At 44.9% G+C, this 17,523-nt stretch overlaps 1 protein-coding gene across 2 annotated transcripts in view; it reads right to left on the bottom strand.

Annotated features, from left to right (window-relative positions):
• The window catches only part of MMP24 (matrix metallopeptidase 24), a 107,097-nt gene that overhangs the window by 51,566 nt on the left and 38,008 nt on the right, over positions 1–17,523 (bottom strand). The window contains exon 1 of one of the 2 annotated variants that reach the window (XM_034787955.1): positions 9,409–9,884. The exons of the other annotated variant lie outside the window; for it this stretch is intronic. The gene's annotated coding sequence lies outside the window, so the exon portion shown is untranslated. Of the gene's footprint in view, positions 1–9,408; positions 9,885–17,523 lie in introns of those variants that run through there. 2 annotated transcript variants of the gene reach the window in all.

The following is a 17,523-nucleotide window of genomic DNA, read 5'->3' as shown; positions in this document are numbered from 1 at the left end:
AGCATTCAAGATGTGTGTGTACTATGGATTTATAGAGAGGCAATGTGATATTTTGTGTTTTATTATCTATCCCTTTCCTATTGATTCCCAACATTCTCTTAGCTTTTTTGACTGCCACTGCACATTGAATGGATGTTTTCAAGGAACTATCCACAATGAGTCAAAAATCTCTTTCTTAAGTGATAACAGGTAACTTAGATCCCATCATTTTAGATATATAGTTGGGATTATGTTTTCCAATGTGCATTTACTTTGCATTTATCAACATTGAATTTCATCTCCCATTTTGTTCCCCAATCACCCACTTTTGTGATATCCCTTTGTAGCTCTTTGCAATCTGCTTTAGACTTAACTATTTTGAGTAGTTTTGTATCAGCTGCAAATTTTGTCACCTCATTGTTTACCCCTTTTTCTAGATCATTTATGAATATGTTGAATAGTATTAATCCCAATACAGACCCCTGGGGTACACCACTGTTTACTTCTCTCCGTTCTGAAAACTGACCATTTATTCCTACTCTTTGTTTTCTATCTTTTAACCAGTTACCGATCCATGAGAGGACCTTTCCTCTTATCCCATGACATCTTACTTTACTTAGCTTTTGGTGAGTACACTATATCCACTAGATCCCCCCATTCCACATGCTTGTTGACCTCCCCTCAATCTAGTAGATTGTTGAGGCATGATTTCCCGTTACAAAAACCACGCTGACTCTTCCCCAACAAATTATGTTCATCTATGTGCCTGTGTTCTTTATTATAGTTTCAACCAGTTTGCCTGGTACTGAAGTCAGGCTTACTGGCCTGTAATTGCCATGGTCACCTCTGGGGCCCTTTTTAAAAATTGGAATCACATTAGCTATCCTCCAGTCATTTGCTACTGAAGGTGATTTAAATGATAGGTTACAAACCACAGTTCCTTCAGAACTCTTGAGCGAATACCATCTGGTCCTGGTGACTTCTTACTATTTGATTTATCAGTTTGTTCCAAAACATCCTCTAATGACACCTCAATATGGGACATGTTCTCAGATTTGTCACCTAAAAAGAATGGCTCAGGTTTAGGAATCTCCCTCACATCCTCAGCTGTGAAGACCAGTGCAAAGAATTCATAGAGCCCTGGTCTACACTACGGGATTAGGTCGAATTTAGCCGTGTTAGGTCGATTTTATCATGAATGCGTCTACACAACCAACCCTGTTCCGTCGACCTACAGGGCTCTTAAAATTGACTTCTGTACTCCTCCCCGGTGAGGGGAGTAGCGCTAAAATCAACCTTGCTGGGTCGAATTTGGGGTAGTGCAGACGCAATTCGATGGTTATTGGCCTCCGGGAGCTATCCCAGAGTACTCCAATGTGACCGCTCTGGACAGCACTTTCAACTCCGATACACTAGCCAGGTACACAGGAAAAGCCCCGGGAAATTTTGAATTTCATTTCCTGTTTGGTCAGCGTGGCGAGCTCAGAAGCACAGGTGACCATGCAGTCCCCCCAGAATCGCAAACGAGCTCCAGCATGGACTGAACGGGAGACACTGGATCTGATTGCTGTATGGGGAGAGGAATCTGTCCAAGCAGAACTCCGATCAAAAAGAAGAAATGCTAATATATATGCCAAAATTGCACAGGGCATGATGGACAGAGGCTACAACAGGGACACACAGCAGAGCCATGTGAAAGTTAGGGAGCTCAGGCAAGCCTACCAAAAGACAAAGGAGGCAAACGGTCACTCTGGGTCAGAGCCCCATACAGGCAGCTTCTATGATCAGCTGCATGGCATTCTAGCGGGGGACCCTACCACTACCCCACCACTGTCTGTGGACACCTGCAAGAGGGGAGTATCACGCAACAAGGAGGAAGATTTTGTGGATGAGGAGGAGGAGGAGGAGGCGAATGCGCAGCAGGCAAGTGGTGAATCCGTTCTCCCCGGCAGCCAGGACCTTTTCATCACCCTGGAGCCAATACCCTTCCAAGGCGGGATCCCCGACCCTGAAGGCAGAGAAGGCACCTCTGGTGAGTGCACATTTGTAACTACAGTACAAGGTTTAAAAGCAATAATGTTTAATGTTTGATTTGCCCTGAAGACTTGGGATGCATTCGCAGCCAGTACAGCTACTGGAAAAGTCTGTTAACGTGTCTGGGGATGGAGTGGGAATCCTCCAGGGACATCTCCATGAAGCTCTCCTGGAGGTACTCTGAAAGCCTTTGCAGAATGTTTTTGGGGAGGGCTGCCTTATTTCATCCTCTACGGTAGGACACTTTACCACGCCAAGCCAGTGGCAAGTAGTTTGGAATCATTGCAACACAAAGCATGGCAGCGAATGGTCCTGGGTTTTGTTCGCATTCAAGACCTTTGGTCGCATTCGGTCTATATCTTTCTGTATTAGCCTCAGGAGAGTGGTATCACTCATGGTCACCTGGTTGAAATAGGGGAATTTTGTAAGGGAACAGTAAAAGGACCCTGTTCATGCTGAGCTGTTTGCGCTTGGCTAAAAGGGATCATCCCTGAGAATAGCCACGCAGCGGGGGGAGGGATGAAGAGATCATCTCAAATAGTCACATGGAGCGGTGGGGGAAGGTGTGTGCTACACATCCATCCGAAAACCGCAGCCCCTCCTTTTAAATGACAAGCCTAACCGGCATTGCCTGCTATGGGAAAGGAGGGCACTGCAGTTTGAAAACATTCCCACATTATGAAGGCGTTAGAAGCCAACCCCGCGTACCCTTTGGCTTACCATGGCTGCCTGGAAACCGAATTCTGTTGCCCAGCCGTGTGTGATGTGCCACTGGCAGGCGCTCAATATAAAAGCAAAATGTGATCTTGTACTTAAAGCACATGTGCTGTCTGCTGTGAATTGCTTGATTCACTGTGAAAGAGTCTCCCTTTTGTTCTCAGAACTGTATCGTCTTAAATTGTACTCTCCCTTTTTATCCCCCAGCAGGTGCAAATGTTTCTGTACTCCCCCTATCATCTCAGTCCCTGAGGTTATCGCAGGTTAGAAGGCGAAAAAAACGCACTTGCGATGGCATGTTTTCCGAGCTCATGCAGTCCTCCCGCACTGATAGGGCACTGCTGAATGCATGGAGGCATTCAGTGGCAGAGTCCAGGAAAGCATTAAGTGAGCACAATGAGCAGAGGCAGGATGCAATCCTGAGGCTAATGGAGGAGCAAATGGACATGCTCAGGCATCTGGTGGAGCTGCAGGAAAGCCAAAAAGAGCACAGACTGCCGCTGCAACCACTGTACAACCGCCTGCCCTCCTCCCCAAGTTCCATATGGTCCTCACCCAGACGCCCAAGAACGTGGGCGGGGGGGCAGGCTCTGGGCACCCAGCCACTTCACTCCAGGGGATAACCCAAGCAACAGAAGGCTGGCATTCAAACAGTTTTGATTTATAGTGTGGCTACAATAAGCAATGTGACCTTGTCCTTCCCTCCTCCCCCACCCCATCCCACCTGGGCTACCTTATCCTTTATCTCACTTTTTTTTTAATTAATAAAGAAAAAATGCATGGTTTCAAAACAATAGTGACTTTATTTCCTTTGCCAGCTGTAATCGAAGGGGGGAGGGTGGTTGGCTTACAGCCAATTAAAATCAACAAAGGGGGCGGGTTTGCATCAAGGAGAAACACACACGACTGTCACACCGTAGCCTGGCCAGTCTTGAAACTGATTTTCAAAGCCTCTCTAATGCGCAGCGCGCCTAGCTGTGCTCTTCTAATCACCCTGGTGTCTGGCTGTTCAAAATTGGCAGCCAGGCGATTTGCCTCAACCTCCCACACCACCCTAAACATCTCCCCCTTACTCTCATAGATATTATGGAGCACACAGCAAGCAGTAATAACAATGAGAATATTGGTTGCACTGAGGTCTAACCTAGTCAGCAAACAGCGCCAGTGAGCTTTTAAACGTCCAAAGGCACATTCTACCCCATTCTGCACTTACTCAGCCTATAGTTGAACTGCTCCTTACTGCTGTCCAGGCTGCCTGTGTATGGCTTCATGAGCCATGGGAGCAAGGGGTAGGCTGGGTCTCGAAGGATAACTATTGGCATTTCAACATCTCCAACAGTAATTTTCTGGTCTCGGAAGTAAGTCCCTTCTTACAGCTGCTCAAACAGCCCAGAGTTCCTAAAAATGCGAGTGTCATGCACTTTTCCTGGCCATCCAACATTGATGTTGGTGAAACGTCCCTTGTGATCCACCAGTGCTTGCAGCACCATTGAGAAGTACTCCTTGCAGTTTACATACTGGTTGGCAAGGTGGTCTGGTGCCAAGATGGGGATATGAATTCCGTGTATCGCCCCGCCAGTTAGGGAATCCCACTGCAGCAAAGCCATCCACTATGACCTGCACATTTCCCAGAGTCACTACCCTTGATAGCAGAATGTCAGTGATTGCATTGGCTACTTGAATCACAGCAGTCCCCACAGTAGATTTGCTCACTCCAAATTGATTCCCGACTGACCGGTAGCAGTTAGGAGTTGCAAGCTTCCACAGGGCTATCGCCACTCGCTTCTCAACTGTGAGGGCAGCTCTCATCTTGGTATTCCTGTGCTTCAGGGCCGGGGAAAGCAACTCACAGAGTTCCAGGAAAGTTGCCTTATACATGCGAAAGTTTCGCAGCCACTGGGAATCATCCCATACCTGCAACACTATGCGATCCCACCAGTCTGTGCTTGTTTGGCGGGCCCAGAATCGGCGTTCCACTGTATCAACATAGTGGATCAGCCCCACTGCTGCCGTGATGTCCCAATTGCCACATCCTGTGCTTTCAGGAAAGTCTGTGTCCATGTCCTCCTCACAATCGTCCTCGTGCTGCCGTCTCTTAGCCAGGTTCTGCACATACTGCAGTATAATGCGCAAGATGTTTACAATGCTCATAACAGTAGCGGTGAGCTGAGCAGGCTCCATGCTTGCCATGCTATGGCATCTGCATGGGTAACCCAGGAAAAAAGGTGCAAAATGATTGTCTGCTGTTGCTTTCACGGAGGGAGGGAGGGGAGACTGACAACATGTACCCAAAACCACCCGCAACAATGTTTTTGCCCCATCAGGCATTGGGAGCTTAACCCAGAATTCCAATGAGCAGCGGAGACTTCGGAAACTGTGGGATAGCTTTCCACAGTGCACCGCTCCGTGAGTCGATGCTAGCCACGGTAGTGAGGATGCACTCTGTCAACTTAATGCGCTTAGTGGGGACATACACGATCGACTGTATAAAATCAATTTCTAAAAATCAACTTCTGTAAAATTGACCTAATTTCATAGTGTGGACATACCCTTAGTTTCTCCTCAATGACCTTATCGTCCTTGAGTGCTCCTTTAGTATTTCGATTGTCCAGTGCCCCCACTGGTTATTTAGCAGGCTTCCTGCTTCTGATGTACTTAAAAATGTTTTTTGCTGTTAATTTTTGAGTCTTTGGCTAGCTGTTCTTCAAATCCTTTTTTGACCTTCCTAATTATATGTTTACACTTTACTTGACAAAATTCATGCTCCTTTCTATTTTCCGTACTAGGATTTAACTTCCACTTTTTAAAGGATTCCTTTTTGCCTCTCACTGCTTCATTTACTTTGTTGTTTAGCCACAGTGGCACTTTTTTGGTTCTCTTACTATGTTTTTTAATTTGGAGTATACATTTAAGTTGAATCTCTATTATGGTGTCTTTAAAAAGTTTCAATGCAGCTTGCAGGGATTTCACTTTTGGCACTGTACCTTTTAATTTCTGTTTAACTAAGTTCCTCATTTTTCTGTAGTTCCCCTTTCTGAAAGTAAATGTTGCTGTGGTGTTTTCTCCACCTCAGGGATGTTAAATATAATTATATTATGGTAACTATTACCAAGTGCTCCAGCTATAGTCACCTCTTGGACCAGATCCTGTGCTCCACTTAGGACTAAATCAAGAATCACCTCTCCTCTTGTGGGTTCCGGGACTAGCTGCTCCAAGAAGCAGTCATTTAAGGTGTCAAGAAACTTTATCCCTGCATCCCGTCCTGAGGTGACATGTACCCCGTCAATACAGGGATAGTTGAAATCCCCCATTATTATTGAGTTTTTTATGTTTATAGCCTCTCTAATCTCCATTTCACAGTCACTATCACCATCCTGGTCAGGCAGTCAGTAGTATATCCCTACTACTATATTCTTATTATTCGAGCATGGAATTACTATCCATAGAGATTCTATGGTACTGTTTGGTTCATTTAAGATTTGTACTTCGTTTGACTCTATACTTTCTTCCACATATAGTGCCACTCCCCCACCAGCACAACCTGTTCTTTCCTTCTGATGTATTTTGTACCCTGGTATTACTGTGTCCCACTGATTATCCTCAGTCCACCAAATTTCAGTGATGCCTATTCTATCAATATTCTCATTTAATACAAGGCACTCTAGTTCACCCATCTTATTATTTAGACCTCTAGCATTGTATATAAGCACTTAAAGAAATTGTCACTTTTTAGCTGTCTGCCATTACATAATGTAATTGAATGGGTCTCTTTTTCTTTTGACTGTTTCTCATCAGATCCTACCCATATTTTATCATCTTCCATCATCTCCTCTTTACCAGGACATAGAGAATCTCCATGAATAGATCCTCCCCTAAGGGATGTCTCTGTCTGAACCATGTGCTCCTCTACATCTGTCAGCTTTCCCCCAGACCTTAGTTTAAAAACTGCTCTATGAACTTTTTAATTTTAAGTACCAGTAATCTGGTTCCATTTTGGTTTAGATGGAGCCCATCCCTCCTGTATAGGCTCCCCCTTTCTCAAAAGGTCCCCCAGTTCTTAGAATCATAGAATATCAGGGTTGGAAGGGACCTCAGGAGGTCATCTAGTCCAACTCTCTGCTCAAAGCAGGACCAATTCCCAACTAAATCATCCCAGTCAGGGCTTTGTCAAGCCGGGCCTTAAAAACCTCCAGAGAAGGAGATTCTATCACCTCCCTAGGTAACGCATTCCAGTGCTTTACCACCCTCCTAGTGAAATAGTGTAAATTCTTAATAAATCGAAACCCCTCCTTCCTACACCATCATCTCATCCATACATTGAGCCCTTCAGTTCTGCCTGTCTAACTGGCCCTGTGCGTGGAACAGGGAGCATTTCAGAGAATGCTACCATTGAGCTCCTGGACTTCAATCTCTTACCTAGCAGCCTAAATTTGGCCTCCAGGACCTCTCTCCTATCCTTCCCTATGACTTGTCAGTGACTTGGAAAGAGGAAATTCTATTTTTGACATACACTGCTACATCCCATCCCTTTTGATCCTTCCTAAATTAGGTTATAACCATTTATTTTAACATTCAACTCATATGAATTATCCCATCAGGATTCAGTAATACCAACTAGATCAAATTTATGCTCATAAATGAGCAATTCCAATTCCTCTTCCTTGTTACCCAGGCTCCTTGCATTGTTGTATAGGTAATTCAAGAATTTCATCTTTTCTTGTCCTTTGGAGTCTAGTCCAAGGCTGCTGTGTTTTTCTATCATAGGTCAGGCACCACCAATGCAAATATCAACCCAGCAGTGCCTATCCAACTCACCTGGAAGAACTGATTGTTGGATAGTGTCAAAGATGTTGTGTCCCTATAGCACATACTGTCAGCAGAAGGTGAAACAGGCAGTCCTCTTGTATAGCTCCTTCCTACTCAGATTGGACAACAAATAAAAGCTGTGCACAGGGAGACATATCTGTAGTGTCCTCCTATTGTACTGAGAAGTACTGGCTTTCCTGAACTCTTCTACACAGCTGTTCCTGAACATCTGCCACATCACAAACTTGTTGTCTGACTGCAACTTTGGAGAGGGGAACGGCTGTAACGTTGATTGCTAGCAGCAAGTCCCAACATTACACTGATGACATCTGAGGTTCAGGACACAACCTCTCTCAATTCTCTGAGTCTCGGCAGCTTTCACAATTTACCGTGACACGAAGTCTGATGTTTACAGCACTGACATCAACAAAATAGTCTTCTGATTCTGTAAGCCTGTACATTTCACTTGAAGAATTCAGTGGTTACTTTTGTAAAGTTGGTCTTCAAATGGCTCAGTGTGCCCCTCTTTAAAGGCCATATGAACATCTCAGAATCCCTGGACCACTACTGTGAAAACCTCTTTACAGTATTACGGTAACTGAGAGTCATGCTAGGATATTGTAATAGGGCTTCTGAGGTAGTGCTCCCTTGTAGCCCTTCTGGGCACAACTCACCCAGCTGTGGGTCTCCACTGGTATGTCTCTGTCCCAATAAGGTACAAGAGAGTGGTGATTTGGTCCTCCAGCCAACTTAACCTTCAGTCTGGCATTAATGGGTTTAAACACCCTTTTGGGGGTGTTTAAGATTAAAAGGTAATCAGGGTCATCACACTAACCTTTGGTGGGGCCCCACCCTTCAGGGCTGATCTCCCAGTCTGTTCTTCAGCCAATTCCCGACCCAGGATCTACTCATCCCTTCCAGGAGAGTTGATGCGGCCAGCATGCGAGCTCCATTCCAGGGCTGCAACCAGGCTTCAATCTCACCAACAGAAGCAGATTTTTGTCCTCCTTCCTGTTCAGTCCTGAACTGGGTTAGACTCTCTTCTTTTATCTCCCTTCCCATGCCTGATACTGGCTGGAGGTGTAGCAGGGCGGGCCAACTGGATCTTCAGGCTTTCCCCAATCCCTTCATTGCCAGTGGAGAGCCTGATAGCCTCCTTAACTCCCTCATTGCTGGTGCGGGGCATCTCTGCCCCGTCACAGATGTGTTTTGTTTTGTGTCTCCCAAAGAGGAAAGTCAGGCTTCAAGTGGCAGATCGCAGAAGAGTGATGAAAAGGTCACAAAAGGAGAATGGATGTGACCCTCCTCTGCTGCTTGGTGCCACAGAACACTGTGGGGAGCATGCACTGGAATCCAGTTAACTCCCTTTTGTGTGTGTGTGGGGGGTGGGGGGACGGGAAAGCTGGAGAGCAAAAGGTAGCTGAAGTCCTAGCAGGTCAGGGGGACAAAACAAAATGTTGGGTGCCTAGCTGCAGCAAAACAGTAAATTCCATGGCAATAATCTTGAATTCTGTGGCGTAATGGAAATGTTAAATTCCAACTGGCAGAGTCCACAGGATTTTGACTGTGATGGATGGTGCCATTCACAGCTCTCAAAAGTTCTCTGAGGATTCAGGCAAGCATTACTTCATCCGTTTATGTTCATTTCACATTTTCAAATTTATCTCCACAAGTAGGAGCTTTAGAAAAAATATTTTATTTGAGGAAAAGGAAAGAATGGGAGAAAGAGAGGTACACCATGACCCTCCTGAAATCTGGTCACAACCCCACAGGTTGAGAACCCCTGATCTAGAAGATAAAGGTGTAACAAAATTCAAATCTTGGAAATCAAAATTAGAAACTGTAATTTGGAAATAAGCTGTAAATTCTTACCAGTGAGTAATCATTAGAACAGCTTCCCTGAAGAAGACAGAAATTCATCATCACTTGAAATCTCTGAAGAGAAACTGGAATGTCTTCTTAAGAGATAGTTCCACCTTGCTTCATTGGGCTTGATACTGTTCACTCATGTATTGGGAATGAATAATTATCTCTGCTGCAGGAACCCCTGAATGAGGTTTCTGTCCCATGTTCTGCAGGAGGTCAAAATAGATGATCATAACAGTCCCTTCTAGCTTTAAAATGTATAAATCTGGGAATCTACAAATGTACTTCTTATTAGGAGAGTGTGTGCTGAGTAAGCTAGATTTTAACAGATTTGTATTTTAGGGGTTACTTTGGGCTACTTCCTCTATTTCTTTAAGTAACTTTAATTCGCATTGTAACCATATCATGAGTAGAGTTGGTTGGGAATTTTTTGATGAAACATTTTTCTGGCAGAAATTTCTGCCAGACAATGCCAGATCATCAAAAACCAACACTTTCTGTGGGAATGTATTGGTTTTGACAAAACTTCCATTGGGAAGGTTTCTCAGGTCCAGGATGGAATTTCCTGGTCAAAATCAGAGAGAGACAATGGTCAGTGGTTAGGGCACTCCCTCTTCCTGATTCAAAGGAAGAAGAAGACTAGAAGCTGGGTTTCCTATAGCCTGAGTGAGTGCCCTAGCTCCTGGACTATGGAGTTACTCTCAATCTCTCTCTCTCCCCTCCTCCTGTGAGAGCTGTTCCACTTTGTATAAGTAATTAAATATTCTTTCGGCCAAAAAGAGATGCAGGCAGAGCTGGAAGTTGGATCTCCTGCATCCCAGATGAGTGCCCTAACCACCAGGCTATGGGCTATTCTAGACTGCACTGACTCTGTGTGTATTTCTCGCTAAGTTATTCTAGAGGTCTCAGCCATCATTTTGATGTGGAATGAAAACAAATTTTGAAACCTCAGATTTTTTGTGAAAGGAAATTTTTGTTTTCTGGACACCCCTATGGTCACAAGCTCTCTGCCGATCCAGGCAGACATTGCTGTAGTGCATGGCATTCCCATTTTCTTCATAACCAAGAGGGCTAGAAATGTACTTTTAAAAAATATAAACTGAGATTCTGCTGCGATGCCAGGAATAAGGGCCCTAGGCATGAGCCTAGAGTGTCAACACCTTACTTGAGCCCTGAGTGTGGCTGGGACAACCTGAATAATCAGGCTAATACACTTTTCTGAAGGGTTGGTATCACACTATTTCGTGTTTCAGAGTATTTCTTCTCTTTCTTTCAGTTTATCCGTCTTTTTCTATTTCTTACTGTTAATTCTTTTGTTCTCCTCAGTTGTGATATGTGTGATTGTGCTACTAATTCATTAATTATTGTGTTGTATTTTGTTTTTTTTCTGATTTTGTATTTCATGTGTTGTATGATATTTTTAGGGAGGGTTCTGGTTTAGCTTGATTCCAATGCTCTGCCTTTTTTTCTTCTTTAGCATATTTTTTGTCTCTGAAGCACTTTTAATTTCTGATTGTCAAAGAATCTCTTTCTAAGTATCTTTTTTTCTGTGGAGAGAAGTATTTTTATTTGTCAGTAATCAATAGTAAGTAGGAGACCAAATGTCTCAGCAGGTGTATGGATAATATGTAATATATTGAGTGGTTATTATTAAATGTACCTAATTGCAATATCCTCTGTAGTGTAACGTGAGCATCAGATAAGTTTATAAATAGTAGAATATGCTATGTTCCAAAAGCGGAGATTGCAGATGTGTTTCTTATTCATGGATTTCATATTGAAATCAACAATTAACATTGTCTATACTGTAAATGTTTAAAATCCAGTGTTTTATACCTGGTCAATGTTGTCTGCAGTACCTCAGTTATCACTGTGTATCAATGGATGAATTGATGGTGTGTAAGTAAAAGAGGGAGTTACTTGCCTTGTGCAGTAATCATAGAATGTCAGGGTTGGAAGGGACCTCAGGAGTTCATCTAGTCCAACTCCTGCTCAAAGCAGGACCAATCCCCAGACCCCTAAATAGCCCCCTCAAGGACTGAATTTACAACCCTGGGTTCAGCAGGCCAATGTTCAAACCACTGAGCTATCCCTCCCCCCCAAGGTGTGTCCCTATGGCCGCTCCACTGGAGGTGTATCTGTGTCCCTGCGCCTCTAATCGGAGATTTTAGGTAGCACCATCCCTTCAGCCCGCACATGTGCTCTCCCTCCCTCGTAGTCTGCCTCAAGGCTATCTAGCACTGTGCGGGCAAACCCCCCTCAGTTCCTTCTCAGTCGCAGACCCCTTATGGAGAACTCTGAAGTAGAGGGGAGGAGGGTAGGTTGTGGAGCACCCATAAGGACACACATCTCGAAGAACCATCGTTACTGCACAAGGTGAGTAACTTCCTCTTCTTCAAGTAGTGTCTCTATGGCTGCTCCACTGTCGATGACTTCACAGCAGTATCCCCCATGGGGGTCTGGGTCTTTGGAGTGGAGTCTGTTACTACAGAGAATACTGAGGAGCTGAAGATGGCATCAGAGGCTGAATCGTCAGTGATTGCATAATGTGCTGAGAAAGTGTGGGGGACAGAGGCCCAAGTTGTTGCTCTGCAGATTTCCGATAGGGGCATCTTTTAGGAATGTGACCGAGGTAGAAATTGACCTCGTGGAGTGCATAGGGACTCCAGATGGAGAAAACAGGTTGTGCCCGTGATAATAGTGATTAACGCAATGGAGGACCCATTAGGATGGTCTTTTGGCTGATATCACAGAGCCTTTGGATCTTTCCACAAATGAAGGGAAGGGCTTAGGGGATTTCCTAAAGTCTTTTGTCCTGTCCAAGTAGCATGCTAGTGCTCTTCTAACATGTAGCATATGCAGAATCGCCTCCCATGATGTGGTTTTGGGGAAAAAACAGGGAGATGGATCTGCTGATTCATATGGAGGCAACTTTAGGGGGAAACTTGGGATATGGCTTCAGGGTTATTTTGTCTTTAAAAAAGATTGTGAATGGCACAGCCATTAGGGCTGCTATTTCTCCTATGTGCCTAGCTGAGGTGATGGCAATTAGAAATGTTGTCTCCATGGACAAGTGTAAGAGAGAGCGAGTTGCCATGGGCTCAAAAGGAGGTCTAACCAAAGCCCTGAGAACTAGGTTAAGATCCCAGGATGGAGTGGGTGGTCTCACATGCGGTGAGTGAAATCCTTTACAGGGTGTTTCTAGCTTCAACCTCCAACCATGTTATTCTGTTGCCTGCAAGAATGAAGAACTTTCTAGTATTGCATAGCTTTTGGACAAATAGTACTGTAGTAGGTTTAACTGCTGCCCTTCATGCATGATAACTGTAAGAGACAGTTAAGCTGAGGTTGCCAACTTTCTAATGGCACAAAACCAAACACCCTTGTCCTGCCCCCCTGCCCCGTCCCTTCTCCGAGGCCCCACCCCCACTTGCTCCATCACCCCTCCCTCTATCGCTCACTCTCCCCCACCCTCACTCACTTTCACTGGGCTGGGGCAGGAGGTTGGGATGGGGGGTGGGCTCTGAGCTGGGGGGGTGGGCTGCAGGTGGGGCCAGAAATGAGGAGTTCAGGGTGCAGAAGAGGGCTCTGGGCTGGCTTAGGGGGTTGGAGTGTGAGGGGGGAGGACTCCAGCTGAGGGTGTGGGCACTGGGGTGGGGCCAGGGATGAGAGGTTTGGAGTGCGGGGACGGGCTCTGGGCTAGGGCTGAGGGGTTTGGAGTGCGGGAGGGGGTGGGGGCTGTGGTTGGTGATGCGGGCTGTGGGGTGGGGTTCATGAGGGGGTTGGGGTGATGGGGGGGTGCAGGCCCAGGGAGGGAGTTTGGATGTGGGAGGGGGCTCCAGACTGGGGCAGGGGGTTGGGGTGCGGGAGAGGGTTCAGGGTGCAGGTTCATGGTGGCGCTTACTGCAGTTCCCAGCAGTGGCCACTAGGTCCCTGCAGACCTTAGGCACATGGGTGGCTAGGGAGGCTCTGCGCGCTGCCCATGCGCCCACAGGTGCTGCCTCCGCAGCTCCCATTGGTTGCGGTTTCCAGCCAATGGGAGCTGCGGAGCTGACCCTCGGGACGGGGGCAGCATGCGGAGCCTCCCTGGCTGCCCATGCGTCTAGGGGCTGCAGGGACCTGGCAGCCGCTTCCGGGAGCCACGCAGAACAAGGGCAGGCAGGGAGCCTGGCTTAGCCCTGGGCCCCCACTACATCGCTGACCGGACTTTTAATATCCCAACCGGAGCCTCCAGGGTCCCTTTTGGACTGGGTGTTCCGGTCGAAAACCGGACATCTGGCAACCCTAAGTTAAGCACAGGTTACCACCCAAAACAAAGGGATAAGTGAAACAGCTCAGGAATGTGTTGTCTAAATACTAAAGTGAATTTACTTCTGCTGGGAGAGACTGTATCTGTGCTCTGTGAACAAGGCCAGGATCTTAGATCAGAGAAATATCTGTCTCATAAATTTCTCTTCCTAGTGGAAACAACCTGCAGGGCCCGAACTTTGACTAGCTGCTTGGATGAAAAGGCGTAACAGTTCCTCTGCAGGGAGAAAGTATCTGAGAGACTGTCAATGAGAAAAGTTGCCTCAACCTTCACTTTGATAAACTAAATAGATTCAGGCTGGGATTTTCCAAGGAGCCTGAGGAAGTCTCTAACTGGAAGGCAGGTTTTCCAGACCTCTGGTCATTCTTGTGACTCTTCTTTGAACCATCTCCAACTTTTTAACATCCTTCTAAAAATGTGTATACAAAACCTGGACACAGTATCCAGTAATGGTCATTACACTAGTATTCTCTGTCTTGCAAAGCTTATTATGTTAAACCTTATTGAATTAAGTGTCAGGTTTTTAGGTGTTCATTGTATTAAAAATGCAAACGTGTATGTATTAAGAGAACATAAGAGCGGCCATGTTGGGTCAGACCAAAAGTCCACCTAGCCCAGTATCCTGTCTTCTGACAGCGGCCAATGCCAGGTGCCCCAGAGGGAATGAACAGAACAGGTAATTAGCAAGTGATCCATCCCCTGTTGCTCATTCACAACTTCTGGCAAACAGAGGCTAGGGACACCATCCGTGCCCATCCTGCTAATAGCCATTGATGGACCTATCCTCCATGAATTTATCTTGTATGTAATGTCTCTAGGGAGAAGACTTGGCTAATGTAAATTCTGGGAAATGTTATGAGCTTCAAAGTACAAAGAGGGTAGGAAAATGAACAAGAAGAGGAAAGACAGTGCCAATACCAATGATAGTAACAGTCAGGTAGGCGATACTGGCAGTAGATAACTACCTAATCAGGCAAGGAATCTGAGCGAAGACAAGCAAAAACAACTACAAAGTCTGTACATCAATGCAAGGAGCCTGGGTAATAAAATAGAGGAACTAGAAGTATTGGTGCAGGAAGTGAAACCAGATATTATAGGGATAACAGAAACATGGTGGACTAGTAGTCATGACTGAAGTACAGGTATTGAATGGTATGTGCTATTCAGGAAAGACAGAAATAAAGGTAAAGGGGTGAAGTTGTATTGTATATTAATGACAAGGTAGACTGTGAAGAAATTAGAAGTGATTGAATGAATAAAACAGAATCCATTCAGGTCAAAATCACTTTGGGGAAGAAAGGTAGCGAATGCTCCACTGGGACAGCATTTGGGGTCTACTACAGACCCCAGGATACAATTTGGATATGGATAGAGACCTTTTGAATATTTCTAATGAAATAAATATTACAGGGAATTATGTGATTATGGGATACTTTAATTTCCCAGATACAGACTGGAGGGCCAGTGCTACTAATAATGATAGGCCCTGGATATTCCTGGATGTGATAGCTGACAGATTTCTTCACCAGTCATTGAACCAACAAGTGGGGACATAGGCACTGACTCCAGGGGTGCTCCGGGGCTCAAGCAATCATGAAAAAAAAAATAGTGGGTGCTCAGCACCCAGGAGCCAGAGCTTGAGTGTAGAATATGATGAGTTCTGTGCTGCTAACAACTTCTGTCCTTGGGGCAGGGAGTGTGCTTATAAACAGAGGCAGGGTGATTAAGATAACAAAAGGCTTGTCATTAAATTAAATTAAATTAAATTAAATTAAGGACCTTTAGATGATACTGAAAGCATTCCCAGGCACTCCAGTTAAAAGATAGGAAACAAAGGGTAGGAATAAATGGTCCATTTTCAGAATGGAAAGAAGTAAATAGTGGTGTCCCCCAGGGGCTTGTACTGGGACCAGTGCTGTTCAACGTATTCATAAATGATCTGCAAAAAGGGGTAAACAGTAAGGTGGCAAAGTTTGCAGATGATACAAAATTACTGAAGATCATTAAGTCCAAAACAGATTGCAAAGAGTTACAAAGGGATCTCACAAAACTGGGTGACTTGGCAACAAAATGGCAGATGAAATTTAATGTTAAATGCAAAGTAATGCACATGGCAAAATATAATCCCAAGAATACATACAAAATGATGGTGTCTACATTAGCTGTTACCCATCAAGAAAGAGATTTTGGAGTCATTTGCAGTACTCTGGAAGCACTACGTTTCCAGAGTACTGCAAATTCATAAGAATCCTCACTGTGCCTGTATCATCCTGAACTCATTCTCCAGCTTCAGAAGTCTTAAAAATTATCTCCAGTCATAAATGGGACAGACGCTGTCCTTAACGTGCATCAAGACAATACCAGGGAACTAGGTGTAAAGAAGATTGCTAACAGTTTCATTCAGAAAGCTACAGTGAGACAGAACGTCTTTAAACTGGGACGTTAGAGAAGAGAGCTTGTAGGTGATCGCAATTATTTAAATATACTGTAATTCATGATAATGTAATTATGTTGTTCATAACAATTTAATCATTATTAAAATAGTAAAGATACAAATGCTAGACACATTCAATAACTAGAATATGAAAGAAGTGTATAACTATGCTGAAAATAGCCTCCCCTCAACACACACACCTCTTCAAAAGCACCCGCTGGAAAAAAACAAAAGTCAGAGCCTATGTATGACCAGGGATGCCATTTTAGATTTAGTACTGGTAAGTAGCGAGGACCACATAGAAAAATTGGTTGCAGGAGACAACCTTGCTTTAAGTGATCATGAGTTAATTCAGTTTAAACTAATTGGAAGGATCAACAAAAATAGATCTGCACCTGGGGTCCTTGATTTCAAAAGAGCTAACTTTAAAAATCAGGGCAATTAATTAAGGAAGTGGACTGGACTGAAGAACTCAAGGATTTGAATGTGGAGGAGGCTTGGAATTAATTTAAGACAAAGTTGCAGAACCTATCTGAAGCCTGCTTTACAAGCAAGGGGAAAAAATTCACAGGGAAGGGATGCAGACTAAACTGGATGAGTAAACATCTCACGCAGGTGATTAAGAGAAAGCAGAAAGCCTACAAAGAATGGAAGAAGAGATGGATCAGCAAGGAAAGCTACCCGTTGAAGGTCAGAAAGTATAGAGAAAAAGTGAGAACTGCCAAAAGGCCAAGCACAGTTGGACCTTGCAAAGAAAATTAAAACCAACAGTAAAAGGTTCTTTAGCCATATAAATAAAAATAAAACAAGGCAAGAATCAATTATCTGGATGATGGGATTAACTGCACCCTCAGCAAGTTCACAGATGACACTAAACTGGGGGGAGAGGTAGATAGGCTGGAGGGTAGGGATAGGGTCCAAAGTGACCTAGACAAATTGGAGGATTGGGCCAAAAGAAATCTGATGAGGTTCAACAAGGACAAGTGCAGAGTCTTGCACTTAGGAAGGAAGAATCCCATGCACCGCTGCAGGCTGGGGACCGACTGGCTAAGCAGCAGTTCTGCAGAAAAGGACCTGGGGATTACAGTGGACGAGAAGCTGGATATGAGTCAGCAGTGTGCCCTCGTTGCCAAGAAGGCCAACAGCATATTGGGCTGTATTAGTAGGAGCATTGTCAGCAGATCGAGGGACGTGATTATTCCCCTCTATTTGGCACTGGTGAGGCCATATCTGGAGTATTGTGTCCAGTTTTGGGTCCCCCCACTACAGAAGGGATGTGGACAAATTGGAGAGAGTCCTGTGGAGGGCAACAAAAATGATTAGGGGGCTGGGGCACATGACTTACGAGGAGAGGCTGAGGGAACTGGGGTTATTTAGT

The sequence above is a fragment of the Trachemys scripta genome, chromosome 12, assembly GCF_013100865.1.
Source record: "Trachemys scripta elegans isolate TJP31775 chromosome 12, CAS_Tse_1.0, whole genome shotgun sequence".
NCBI lineage: Eukaryota > Metazoa > Chordata > Testudines > Emydidae > Trachemys > Trachemys scripta.
The sequence above is the reverse complement of the archived record's forward strand: the minus strand, read 5'-3'. Positions and strand labels throughout refer to the sequence as shown.